The sequence below is a fragment of the Bidens hawaiensis genome, unplaced genomic scaffold (assembly GCF_021521415.1).
Source record: "Bidens hawaiensis isolate Kalapana, Puna unplaced genomic scaffold, B.hawaiensis_p1.1 tig00062604_1, whole genome shotgun sequence".
In the NCBI taxonomy this organism is placed as follows: Eukaryota; Viridiplantae; Streptophyta; class Magnoliopsida; order Asterales; family Asteraceae; genus Bidens; species Bidens hawaiensis.
The window spans coordinates 1-14697 of NW_027501242.1; the positions used below are offsets into that span (position 1 = coordinate 1).

The 14697-nt window shown below is 35.1% G+C and overlaps 2 pseudogenes across 1 annotated transcript; one reads left to right on the top strand and one right to left on the bottom strand.

The window, feature by feature from the left end:
• The first annotated feature begins 378 nt into the window (after positions 1–378).
• Positions 379–2033, top strand: LOC143603746 (leucoanthocyanidin reductase-like; annotated as a pseudogene).
• Positions 2034–11049: 9016 nt separating this feature from the next.
• On the bottom strand, positions 11050–14274 carry LOC143603747 (uncharacterized; annotated as a pseudogene). Its single transcript, XR_013148124.1, has 6 exons — positions 14183–14274; positions 13143–13205; positions 12847–13035; positions 12605–12764; positions 12335–12521; positions 11050–11456 (listed from the first exon to the last, which is right to left on the bottom strand). The product of XR_013148124.1 is annotated as an uncharacterized LOC143603747 (transcript).
• Between the last annotated feature and the right edge of the window lie 423 nt (positions 14275–14697).

Here is a 14697-nt window from a genome sequence, read left to right on the forward strand (position 1 = left end):
ACTTTACATGTGTTAACTTTTGTTAAAACCCATTTCCGACACGGAACAAATAAACCATATTCAAAACCTACTTGTTAGCGCACCTGACCCGGTCAACTCATTTTGTCGCATATAAACACTTGTCTATTCTATGAAGGATTATCCGACCCGGACCGTCGAACCAACCGGGAATTTTTATGTCCGGTCTTTATGAATTGGAGCATAAAAAAAGGTAGAGCCCACTTAAAAAATTTCTTGGACCGTCACTAAACCTCATTTGGAAACAATTGCATGAATATACTCGCTTAACATGCATGCATTGGTTCCATACACATTGGTTTAATTCATACATTGTGACTCATGATCCTTGTATTAATTTTGATCACAAATAATTTACAGGTTGACATTAAAGATCAGGAAGTGATGGAGAAGATATTGAAGGAGCATGAAATAGATATTGTAATATCAGTTGTTGGTGGTGAAGCCATATTACACCAATTAAGCCTTGTTCACGCTATAAAATCCGTTGGAACCATTAAGGTAATTAAGTTAATCTCATTCAACTTGTAACGTTTCAAAAACCCAAGCAAACGACACATATAGATCATTGATATATGTTCACACATACATATACATATACATATAAATATACATAACAAGGTATATTATCGAATTTGTTGGACAGAGATATTTGCCATCGGAATTTGGTCGACAGGACGGATCCTGTGGCTGTGGAGCCGGGACTAAGCATGTACAAGGAGAAGCGGAGTGTGAGACGGGTGGTGGAAGAGTCCGGTATATATACCTTACACTTATATATGTTGCAATTCCATAGCTTCATGGCCGTATCACGATAATATCCACCCTTCAGAGGCCATTCCTCCTTTGGATCACTTTGACATATATGGAGATGGCTATGTTAAAGGTGAGTTTTCTACACAAACTTGATAACAACAGACCAACTATAGAAGGGGCATCTGCGTCATATTAAACTTTTTGATGTTGTCAAATCAATTAGTTAAGTGAACCATAAACGTATATTAATGTTGTGGATTGAATAATAATGCTACTTAACTCGGGTATATAGAGTTTAATATTCTACCAAGAGACCTTATAGATATATAGATATTTGTGATAACTACTGCTAGATGCATAACTATTAACTAGTCTAATAATCCCCGACAAGCTAAGGAAGCCAACAATGCACCCTAAGAGAGAAATATAAAAGTTGGCGATGACTTGGTGACGATTTCAGAATGGAACATAGTACAAAGGCAAGCATTTTTCTTTTTTATTAATACAAAGAAATAGATTGTGACAACTCATTTGTAAGCTTTCTTTGAAAGGTTACTATGTAGATAACGTAGAAGTGTAGAACTACGACATCATATTTCAAACATTTTGATGTAAACATCATTCTTTAAATTTATTGGTTTATGCCTTAAGATTCCCCTATTACATATTATGGTTAATCACATTTCATTTCTAAACCAATATATTGCGGCAGCATATTTTGTTGCCGACACCGACATAAAGGAAAATTCACTATGAAAACGATCAATGATGCTCGTACCCTAAACAAGATTGTACATTTTCGACCACCTTCAAACCATCTTAACATCAACGAGCTTGCTTGCTTATGGGAAAAGAAGATTGAACGAACCCTCCCAAGAAGAATATTATACGAATCTGACCTCTTGAAAGCAGCATCATGTTAGAATGTGTTAAAGTACGTCACCGTTTAGTTTAATTTTAACAAACGTTTCGTTTTATATTTAACTATTCTTGTTATGTTTTCGAACGAATACAGATAGAATAATCCCGCAAAGTATCGTGGCATCATTCACTCATGACATATTCTTTAAAGGCTGTCAAACTTTTTCTCGGTAAGTGGCCCTAAAGATGTTGAGATAGGCAACCTCTACCCGGATCAATGCTTTCGGACAATGGATGAGTGTTTTGATGAGTTTCTGAAGAAGATGAAGGAGAACCCCGTTGAACGTAGGTAAGTCACGAGCTTGGTTTGAGATTGCTTTGGTTAGATATCCATAATGTTTTACTTATACAATTGTCTAAGGATTTTTATATATATTCTGTATGGTCATTTTTAAATTTCACTACAAACGTTAGTTATCCATTTATATCCTTGAAGTATTCTTACATGTTTAGTCGAGTGACAATTTTAAATACGTTTATCTGTTGCAATCTATTTTGTATAGTTTGTGAAAATTATTGAAAGGATGGCGTGTTGAGGGTTGAGTTATTCTACAAAAAGTTAAAAAAGCATGAGAAGAGTGAGACGGTATGATTAATATTGTTAGTCAAGTCGAGACCCAAGGGGGAATGATATGAAGAGAAAAACACGTATTTATTTTCACGTACAAGACACATGTCAATTCCTCAATCATTTTAAAACGTCCATAACTTTTTCATACGTCATTTAAATAAAAAAATAAGTTCACCATAATAACAAACTTTGAATTTAGTTACACTCGAAACGGACTTGGGTGACAATCTTGAAGCCCGCTTTCTTTGATGATATCAACGGTTTACTTTGTTTGGATGAATACTAAACCCTCAGTTTGATTCCTAGGAAGTACTATAAGTTACCAAGATCGCTTAAGAAAAACTTCCATCAAGGTTGCCTTTCAGATGTTGAATTGTCTCTTGGTCATTGTCTAGAATTATCGCATCATCGAGATAAATCAAGCCTGTAACATATCAAATTTTTATAAACAAGGAATGTTCATTTTAGGATTGCCGACAGCCCAGTTCCAGAAGAGTCGTTGTGAACTTGTGGTACGAACTGTGAGAAGCTTGTTTTAGGCCGCTTATCGATTTCTTTAACCGACATCTCTTGTTTCTTCATTATATGAGAAACCTTGGGGAATTTTTAGGTAAACTTTATCTTCCAAATCACCATGTAGGAAGGCATTGTTTACATAAATTTTATGGATTATCCATCCTTGTTTAACGATTACGGCTAAAAGCGTTCGAACAGACACCAATTTGGCAACATGGGCAAACGTATCGTGGTAATTAACACTAACCATTTGTGTAAAGCATTTGGTCACTAGTCTAGCCTTGTATCTCTCAACCTCCCCATTTGGATTACATATAAATGTGTATACCTATTTGGAGTCAATAGCCCCTTTCCACTTGGTAGGTTTTCGAGTGTCCAAGTCTCGTTTTGCTTAAGAGCATGTATATCTTTTTTTGTTGCGTAATTCCATCTTGTTTTGTAGAGCTTGATAATAATTCTTAGGTTCATCATTTCAATTTATGGTCATTAAAAAACTTTTATTAAGAAAAGAAAATATGTCTTAGAATATAACAAACCATAGGATGTACCGTCAAGGTTTTATGTAATCCGGGATTTTCGTCTATATAGTTGCCATATATTTCAATTGTGATATGTGATCACAACTTGGAGTTATCTTTTGTTTTTTTATGAGCTCATATATTTAACATATGAAATATCACACCTAAAATGTCACAAAAATTATATAACCTTGTAAACTAGTTCATGTGATTTATATTATTAATATGGTTATTAATATTGTTATAAATATGGTCCGGGACACATTATGTAGAAGTTACTTTTGAGCCCTATATATAGTTGATATGCTATGAAATATACACATATTCGAGACTGTTTTGTCATAATTTTCATTGTGTTTTAGTATTTGTTTATCCTTTTTCAATGGTGTTTATATACTTATGTTTGATGTAGGATCATGGGTAAAGAGAGCATGGAAATAAAACCCTAATGTGATGGTTTTCGTTCACCAGAGGATTGGATCGAAGACGGTGCGCGTATACGAGTTTAGTTAAGCGAAAAACAAACGAAAACCCAGGGACCTGGTCGCGCCACGCGACCAGGTAGCCCCCCTAGGCCGCGCTATGCGGCGTCCCAACATCAGCCAGCTACCCAAAATCATCTAGCCCACTTGTTTTGTCCTTTAGTGGGCCTAATTGGACAGGGCTTGATTGTTTTGGCTTGTTTAACAGGCCTAATATATATATATATATATATATATATACCCACTGAACGAAAGGAGGGTGATTCCTGCCACCAAGGAAGCCTGAAGGAGGAGCTTACGCTTCTATCTTTTATCCTTTGGCTGTCGGTTTTTATTGTTTTAATGATTTTAAGTTCGTTTTTGGTTTTTAATCATTCAAACCTTTGTAATCAGACTTACATGAACATGTTCATCATTTTTATATATATTTGCTACTGTTCATTGATTATGATTGGCTAGATTTGTGACATTTGTCAATTTCGGGTTCTATTTGTATTCGTTTGTGTATTCGTTTATCATGTAAATCATCCTGATTTATTTCTTGAACATTTAAAGTATATAAAATATTGTATTTTATGTTACTAAATCATTGCCACATGTTCAATTTGAAAAACCCCTTTTACGGATTCGAAAACGCCTTTAAAACGCTCAAATTACATCGAAAACGAACTTCTGGTACGCAAAACGAACTACGCAAGACGAGCTGACCAACCCAACCCCCCCTAGCATGCCACGCGGCGCGGCCAGGGAAAATAGGCTGGTCGTACGGCGCGGCCTCAGACCTGCATATTCATTTTTTTTTTTGGCTTTTTGTGCTTTGCTTGTTTGTTTAACCAATCTATTTTAATGCAAACATAAAAAAGAACCTTGCAAAGAAGCCTTGACCCTTACCCTATATATACATACCCATCTCATTCATTTTTACACTTGCTCTCACTCCAAATTCTCTTTCAATTCTCCATAGATTCAATGTTGTTATTTATGTGTTCTTGAAGGTTTGACTTCCAAAAGTCAAACTGAGTTTAATTTTTCATTCTAATTAGCTTATGTAGTCTTATTAATACTTGTTTATGGTGGCACAACATATATATAATATAATACCCCTTGTTACCTTTGGTAATTACTTCTCCGATTCCGGTCGGTGAGGTTACGGACCTTGTAAGGCAGGCTTCATGGAGGACTTCGTGTCCTTGATATATGTATATATATATATATAGATAGATACTTATATAACTTGTTTATACATATTATTCATGCTTAAATTCTGCTCATTTTAGTTTATTTACAAGTTCCATAGTTATGAGTTCTAAGAGTCTATGCTTCGATTTAACCGTAAATAGCTCTAGACTATGAACCGAACTTTTGTTTAAAGACTTTGTTGTTAAATTTTTTGTTATAAAACTTAAGTATTTTCATTTATACATTATTATACAAGTTCTTGGTTATTTGGGCATGTGGAAACCATCAAGGAACGTATTGTGAGATGGAAACCGAACCAGTCCGATTTTTACTCGCTTAAGACACGCAAGTGTGTTTTAGCTATCAAGACTTGTATATTTCTTTAAAAATAGTTTATAAACTGATTTTAATTATTTTCTTAAGTACTTGGAAATGTTGGATCCAACTTGATCTTATAACATAGTTTGGACCGACAAAACCAAACACTCGCTTAACGTGCGTTGTTAGTTTTAAAACAATAGAACTACATACTTGGTTAAGTCTTAATAAGTTTTATTGAGTTATCTCATAACATTCATTATCTTGGAAAGTTAACTTTGGGTTTGACCAATTATCAAGACCCGAACCAACAATCCGAAGCACTCGTTAAAGACCCGTTTTAGTATCTTTATCCCAAAGGAACTTGCATTTTTGCATTTTTCCCACCTTATTACTTGACATAGGTTAAGTAAATATTAAGGTTAGATACTTTAACCCGGTTTCGAGCAAACTTACATTTTTAAAGGGTTATTATTATAAATTCTTAAATAGTTACATTTTAAACCTTGAACTTTAATTGTTTACTTTTCGCAACAATTATTTTATTTAAAGATCTTCAAGACAACCTTTCTAAATCCAAGACTTCTTTCCTTTTAGGCATTATTCGTTAAACTCATCGTTCCAGCAAATCTCCAAATTATCATCTTTCAAGTTTATTACTTGAACGTGAGTACTTTCATACCCTGTTTTCCATCTTTCGTTTTGGGGTGACATTTCATACTTATTCAACTAAATGTTTTACATACTTGAATACCCACAAACGTTATTGTATACTTTACTTAAATAATTGCTCGATTTGGTGTTCTATGATTATATGCATATGTGTTTATCGCTTTTGGTTGGTGGAACTATAAAATCCTAGACTATTTTGCATCCCCTTATAGCAAGGTGTCGTTAACGTAATGCAATTAACGATAACTATAAAATCCTAGACTATTTGGCATCCCCTTATAGCTAGGTGTCACTAACGTAATTCTATTAGCGACATCTATTTATCCAAGTTATTATTTTTATTTATTGTTTCGTATACAAGTTTTGTGGCTTTTTATCACTATGTACTTATATGCTCAAACTTATGAACTGCTCACCAACCTTTGTGTTGACAAACTTTATTTTATGAAATGTTACAGGTTTGACTTTTGTTGACTCGAGGACTTGACGAAAAACGTTACCAAGACTATTAGAATATTAGTAAACCGAACAATATAATTGCTACTTGTATTCAATTTGTTTGTATGAACGAGATGTTTTGTTTATTGATTTATGAAATAAAATGAGTTGATTACATGTTGTCACTTTAAATAGTGTCTTGTGTATTTGTCCAATCACGTTGCACCCCGACATGTTCCGCCGCCTTTGGTCGGGGTGTGACAAGAATGGTTAGAATCACCTAGTTTTGATGTATAACGGTTAAAATTAACTAGTTTAGGGTGCTTAACGTGAGGTTGATTATTTATCTGCTAGAAAGTTCATATTTTGTGATTTTATTGCGTGTATACCCGCTGCCCTAGATGTGTTTTAGGTTGCATGTGGCCCGTGTGATTGATTATTGCATGAATTAGTTTCGTGTAGTTGTTAATTACATAGTTCGGCTAATACTATTGTGTTGACTGAGTTTGGTAGACGTCGCCATTAGGGTTTATGTTTCCTGAGTCATTCAAGTCAGTGAGTTCACCACCTTTGAGTTGGACCAAGACCTTAGGTGTCGGCTTATATTTCTAGTTAGTTGATCGGGTTAGTCGTTGGAGACCATGTGCGGTTTTCCCATTGTCGGCTAGGTTAAGTTTGTAAGTTGAGTTATTTGTCCTTAGTATTGAATTATCCCTCTTCTCCTAGGTTTGTAATTAGCTCGAGCCTTAGTGAGATCTCTAACTTAGACATGGACCAAGTGATTAGTTATTAGGGTACGTAGATAAACAACTGTGTATTAAAAGCTATCTAGACGTCCTTAGGGTTTTCTAGTAATACTAACCGTAGGGACCCAGTTACCTTCACCTCGCCTATGTTAGCCCATCTTTAGAACCCTGGTTTCAACTACATGTTAGCACCCGTGTCATCTTATAGCCTGTCATCCTACCTAGGTGATTCATTTTTTTTATTATCGTTAATTCCATTAAGTTTCATCGTTAGTTAAGTTAGTTTTAAATAAATAAGATAAAGAAATATATTATTTAGGCAGGACTTAGATTAGGTTTAATTATCTGAGCCGTTCTCACGTGTCTTTGTTTTAGACATTCGGACTTTCATTAGACCGTGCTGCTACGCGATCGGTACACTTTCCGTTTGTGAAAAGTTTAGTAGAAATTGTTTGGTTTTATAAATTTAAGACTTAGTGTTGAATTGCGAGAATTAGTTTTTAATATTTAGATATAGCTTTTTGCACATCAAATTTTTGGTGTCGTTGCCGGGGACACGGTTTTAGGCGATCAGAGAACAACCGGTTATTAATATTTAGAGTTTGGGGGCTTGCCTTTTGTATTTTTCTATATATCTAGATTAATATAGTTGGTTTAGTTTTTATTTTTACATTATTATTAATTGTAAGGCCTCGTTACCGGTGCCTCACTTTGGACTTTGGATTTACTCAAAAACACAAATCTAAATATCAGAGTTACTTAAAAACTTTCGCGGAAATAATAAAACTTAAATCATTCGTTACAAACATCCACATTTTTATATTTTAAAACATAACTTAAATTATAGTATCAATACAACACGACGAATCTTCAGATGCCAGCCTCATCCAATCCTGCCATGTGTCCCCTCAGGCTAGCTGCCTCAATCTATTCATCTGCATGCATACTAAAAGTCAGCTACGCCGAGTGAGTTCTAGTTAATACAGGTAACATACAATACGTTCTTATATTACATACTTAACCTTCTTTACTTTCTTTCATACGTAAGTATATATATACTTTCATTCTTACCTTCATACTTTCTTTCTTTCGTACTTCATATTTTATTTTTCTTTACATACATGCTATATGTTTTAAAGAGCCTTTCGTCCTATAACCTAACATATATTATTAGGGTCTGCCACCCTTAAAGAGCCTCTCGCCCTATAACCTCACATATATTATCAGGGTCTGCCACCCTCCTTCACAGATATTATTAGGGTCTTCCACCCCTTACCGTCAATTCTTTCATATCATACTTTCCTTTTCTTTTTATTAATTTATATACTTTCTTACATACTAATCTATAACATACATACACCATACATACAACATATATAAATAAACAATCACATCTTCTAACTATCTCCTGACAGTGCATGCAATATCCGAAGATCATTCATGTACCGTAAAGCATTCTTTCATAACCTTCACATTTATCATAATAGGCATACACTTACCACTTAAGGTAAGTGTATTAACTAATCACATCGAGTATGCATACAGCCCCGAAAACATAACAAGGAATGGGGCTAGAAACTCACCTGGATCTTGTTACGCTCGCCGTTAATCGTTATTCCCTTATTTAACTTAGCCCAACTAACTGTTAAATATATATTTGTTAATTAACTGTATAATTAATTAAGTTGGTATTTTAGTTAACCAACGTATTTTCTAAGTTGGGCTTGTTTGTTTAGTTCATGAAGATGGGCTAGTATTGTTTTAGATAGGATATGGGCTTAAAACTTGTGGACTTAGTTAGGTCAGGCCCAACTGTCCCTTGAAGCATCTAGGCCTAACTGGGAACCAGGCCCAAAGTCCACCACAAGACACTAACTGGCCGAGATCTCAAGGACAGAGAACTCAGCCGAGATCTCGTGACCGAAAACTTGTGGGACCGAGATCCCTCCGTTGACCGAGAATCCATTGCCTGAACGAGAACCCATGGTCTGACTGAGAACCCATGCAACCGAGATCTCAGGTTGACCGAGATCTCGTGTCTGATGCTAACAACCCTTATTTTTCTATTTTTTATTTCGTTCTAAGCTCAGGTAGCGGCTAACGATTTATAATCACAACTGTTAACCACCTAGAGAACCCATGCAACCGAGATCTCAGGTTGACCGAGATCTCGTGTCTGATGCTAACAACCCTTATTTTTCTATTTTTTATTTCGTTCTAAGCTCAGGTAGCGGCTAACGATTTATAATCACAACTGTTAACCACCTATTTTCTATTGCTCCGTTTTACACCCGTTAGTAACCCTTCATCAAGATCTAACCCGTTTTAGTTTTAAAGCTTAAATCTTTATCGATTTTAAACCCATTTTAGCTAGATCCTTAGCTAATGAGAAGATTAAGTCCACCTTTAACATCAAGTTTGCAACTTTATGATTTGTCTAAACCTGATCTATTCTAGGTTTGAGTTTCATGATCATTCGTTCGTAAAAATGTAACCTTTAAGATCAAGAACATACCTTTGTGCTTTACTTCGAACTACGGCTAGCTCGATACGTGACCTTGGACTTGTTAGCTTGCGTGTATGATCGAAGATTCTATATTATTATGCTTGGTTTTGGGTTCGGATGATGGCCGACGGCTAGGGAGGTGTATTTGGCTTAAGTGTGTGTTTTAAGGTGTTGGCTATGGTGTAGAATGGATGGAAATGAAAAGGATTAGGGTTTAAGGGGTATTTATACTTCCTTAATCCCATGGACCTAAGGCTCATCTTTTCTTTTTGGTCCATAATTAATTTAATCTAATTAGCCTTCTTGTCTTTCCATCTTTATTATTTTATTATATCTTAAATGTTACAAGTCTATTGTATGACCTGGTTTCTTGCAATTGGCGCATGCAGATTTCTTAATTCTACATTGTTTTGAATGTCTCTTATCACAAGATTTATATACTGGGTATGTAGGTTGAAAACCTTTCTCTTTGTGTTTCTTGGGACATTCTTACCATTCTATCTTCCTTTTCCTCTATCATTTCATTGATTAACAATCCAGCTATTTCTATTACTGAATCAATAGTATAGGCATTGTTTCCTTGACCATCTCTAATCTTTCTATTTAATTCCTAATTTCTTATCATTTCATTGGTTAACAATCCAGCTATTTCAATTATTTAATCAATAGTATAGGTATTGATACCTTGACCATATCTATGATCTTTCTATTTAATCCCCAAATATAGCAACTAATTTTATTGGATTCCGGTGTTACTAGACGTGAAACTAACCTCAAATATTATGTTAATTTCAAAGTATATTCCTTATGATTTGTACTTACCACCTGGGTGTTTGAACTTTCAATTAACTCTCAGTTAAAGTACTTTCAACTAAAATTCACGCAGTTGTTTGAATACGCTCAATTAGACCAAAATGACTTTCAAATAAATTACCCTCAAATCAATAGATATAAACTAACGCTCAAATCCAATTTGCCTTTGCATAACAACGTAATTTGGATATTTGTAAATTACTTTTTTATTTTGAACATTTGTAAATTACACAAGTTTAGACCAACATTACACCCAATTGAAATCTAGCTCAACTAGTCAGTTTTTCAGCCTCATATCTCTCCTCGTTCTTATCATTTATCAGTTTCAGTCTCTTAACTGATTCACAATTTGACAACCCATACGCTCCATTTTGAAGTTCAATTTCATTCACTTTGTTTTTCATCTGGTTGGGTAATCTGGAGAATCAGTCAGATTTAGGTCGAGGATTTAGAAAAGCGAAATGATCTAAATCGAAATGATGACCCGTGTGATTGCAACGATTAGTTGGGACGAAAACAGAATCGAATGAATTTACAATTTTGCCACCACTTATTATTACCTTTTATTATTATTATTATTATTATTATTATTTATTTATTTATTTATTTTTGAATCAAGGGCGTAGGTGGTTTCGTGCGTATTGGATAAACCATTATTGCATTTTAAGTAGACAAAAAAACACCATCTTATAAAATATACACAAGCAGAGAACCATGATGACGGCTTAAACCCTCCAGTCAACAACTAAGATGCTGACGCTGCATTTATTCTTCCTCTTAGCCTCGAGTTCCAACCTTTTTGAACTTGACGAAGCCGATGAGTCTGAAAATATTGATGTAGATTTGATCAATGCTCGTTTTTCATCCCTGTTTTTGTTAAAGTTTGAAGAGAATTTGACTCGTTTGGCAGCCGCCATATCTTCTTTTGCTTCTGGGAGTAGCCTTATCCCGAGTCCCATCTTCCTTGCAGACGCCTCTTCTTCAGCAACTCTTTTTTTGAGACTGTTATGTGAAAAATAAAGCAAAGATGAAAATCATTAAAAGCTTGGTTTTTGTATATGCAAGGTGCGGTTTAGGTCCTGAAAGCTGAGGCTTGAGGCGAGAGCTTCACGCCCGTGAGGTGTTGTACCATGTACAACCAAATAAGCTTTGTGTACAGCCAGAAACGACATCTCTCATTTTATTTACATATGAGCATTTTAATGAAATAAAACATTCATGATCTCTTCATCCTTTTGTTTTAACATTTCAGCCTCCTTGAGACCCTATATTTTGACTAATTTTGACAAAACTTGACCCAAATTTACATGATGTACCGCCTCAAGGACCAGAACCGTATTTCAAAACATCCCTGTGCAAAAGGCCAGGGGTGTGTATGGTCGTTTTGGACTCCAACCGAAGTACAAACTAAAAATTTGGTTTTCAGGTTTTTAAAAACGTTTTGGTTTTGGTTTTTTCAGTTTTTTCATTCAGGCTTGTAACTTTGTTCCGAAAAAAACTTGCCCAAAAATAATGAATTTAGACCTGCAAGTCTGAAACATTGGGCCAAAATATACAAGTCGATTAATGATCCACTGATTGTTACACATTCAGGCCTAAAATATTTGGGCAATATCATTTATTGTTTTTTTATAAATTACTTAAAACTGAAAGATAAAAAGATTATAACTGAATAACAAAATTTGGTTTTTTCGGTTTTTATAGTTTCAGTTCAGTCGTCAGTAAATGCAAAGGCGAAACCAAACCAAAAGTTTGATTAAGAAAAAAACAAAATCGTTGGTCTTGGGTTGAATTCGGTTGTTTCAATTCAATTATTTAAGTTACGAGACAGCCATCTCGGGGTCATGCACAACCCTAACTGCGGCGCGCTTTATAAAAACAAGTGATTAGAAAAAGTATTTACTCTAAGTTTGGCACGCAACGACTTGTTAATGGAATAATCATCCAAATGTCGAGCATCAGATACTCTTTGAAGCCGCACAAGCAATGGCTCGGCTTCTTTTTTCTTCTTTAAATCCTCTTCCTGATGTTCAAGCCGATAGAAAGGATCCTCTAGCTTGCTTCTCTCTACAAAACATAAATGCCAAATATAAATATAGTCAACAGTTATGTTTGAAAATACAAAATGGTCAACTCTTGGTCAAACTAACCTTCATCAACAGGAAGTGCCATAGTTTCTGCATCTTCAGCATCAAACTCTTCAACCTTCTTTTGGGCCCCACTAATCACAAGATACTCGGTGTTTTTTGGGTCGGTTTGAATTACAATTTCATGTTGGCAGCATGCAGATTTCATAGTGAAGTTCCATATCTAAATAACAAGAAACAATACCATTCATAAAAGTTAATAGATAACAATAATAATATTCATAAGTTTTGAAATTTTATCTTACCTTTGTGGAATAATAATTTCCCACTTGCTTCTTTTCAGCATTAAACCGCACACCCTTTGCAATCATGGAATTGCAACCGCCACACCAGATAGTAAATGGCATCTCGAACCTTATGATTAAGATGCCTTGATCTATTTTTCTCGCTCTCTCTCTTAAAGCATGTTGCCCATGAAACTTGTTCAAACCACCCTGTAAAATATATAACATGTTATCAACCGATATACACAATTAAGATAAGTATTATTTGTATGTGTTAATGCACGTGCAAGTAAGTATGTAGTAGTATAATAGCATACCTTTTTGGGTTCCCATTCTGGAGGATAGTAGAAATTGTCTGCCCTAGCAGCTGCAAGTGATGACTGCAAAAATAACAGTAATATTAATAATCATTATTCCACTCTCGCATTTGAATACGATAAACATAATTAGTCACAATTGAAGTTAAGAGAATTGATGATAAAAACTGAGATAAGCTCAAGAAAATGTATAAATTGGTATAAACAACTGAAGCTTCTGTTCAAAACATGTTATGCATTTTTTATAACTTTTGGGAAATCCACATCTCTGTAAAACCGAATTCAATATTAACCAGTAACCACCATATAGGGATAGCAATGAGTCGGGTTCGGGTCAGACGTTGGTAATCCCAGTCCCATATCCGGTTGTAAAATTGTGCCTCATACCCGGCCCAATACCATTTGTCGGGTATCGGATATATTCGTTGGGCCGTTAGTTTGTTAAAACATTCCCTTCCCTGTAGATATGGTTAGATTCCATGTACGTCTATTTGTATACCTTTTAGTTTTTATATAACCACTACTACAAATTACAAACTATCAATATTGTTATAACTTTTATATAACCTTATGTGCATACTTCACAACATACAGAATATAAATAATATCAGAAAGTAGATATCCCGTAAGAAAAATGAAATTTTCATCTAATAAACTTACTAAACTAAAACACTTAACATGTATGTGATTTCAGGTAATCATCATCTAATCCCACACCCGCCCCAATACCCGTCGGGTTATGGGTATTCCCGGCCCATATGTTTCAGTTATCGGGATCAGATTTTTTGCCCTTAAAGTTGCCAATTTTTTGTTAATAAACAATCATGATGTTGTAAAATTAAAACAGAACCCAGGTCCAGAATCATCATCTAATTACGCAAAAGTGCCCTACTCTTCGTTTCACAAACTAATATACGAAACGAATTGCAAAACCCTAATTGACTCAAAAGGGGAGATTGGTCTATTAGGATGAAATAGATCAATTAACAAACATGTATAAAATTAAAAGATCTTGATGATAAATAAATTGTAGTACGTACCATGTTCGATTTGGGTGATTAGTCTTCGATCGGTGGATTGTTTTGTGTAGGTTGTGAGGAAACGTTACCCTCGCGCTGGTTTATGTAACTATGTTTAATTGTAATTGTAACTTATTTGTTTTGTTTTATACCATGTCGTCGGGTTAAAATGTGTGATCTCATCCCGAACATTATTATTACTAGTTGCGTGCCCGCGCGATGCTGCGGAGTATACACGCAAACATGACATCAGATGCGTAACCGATGTCACCGTTTCTATATGTGAGTTCATAATAGTACGCGTGTAACTCGAATATAGTGTGCTCGTATTGCGGCATTGGAATCTTAATCGGGGTTAGTAAGCACGCCACACAACAAATGTACGCGCACAATCAGGTGTCGGTTCGCACGTAACTCTACATTGAACTCGTCTTGACCTGCAACCTGTTCCGCTTGACATTGTTCTAACCCGAAATTTGTTATGACTTGACCCCTTTCAACCCGAACTCGTCCCGACCCAAACCAAAGTAACCTTT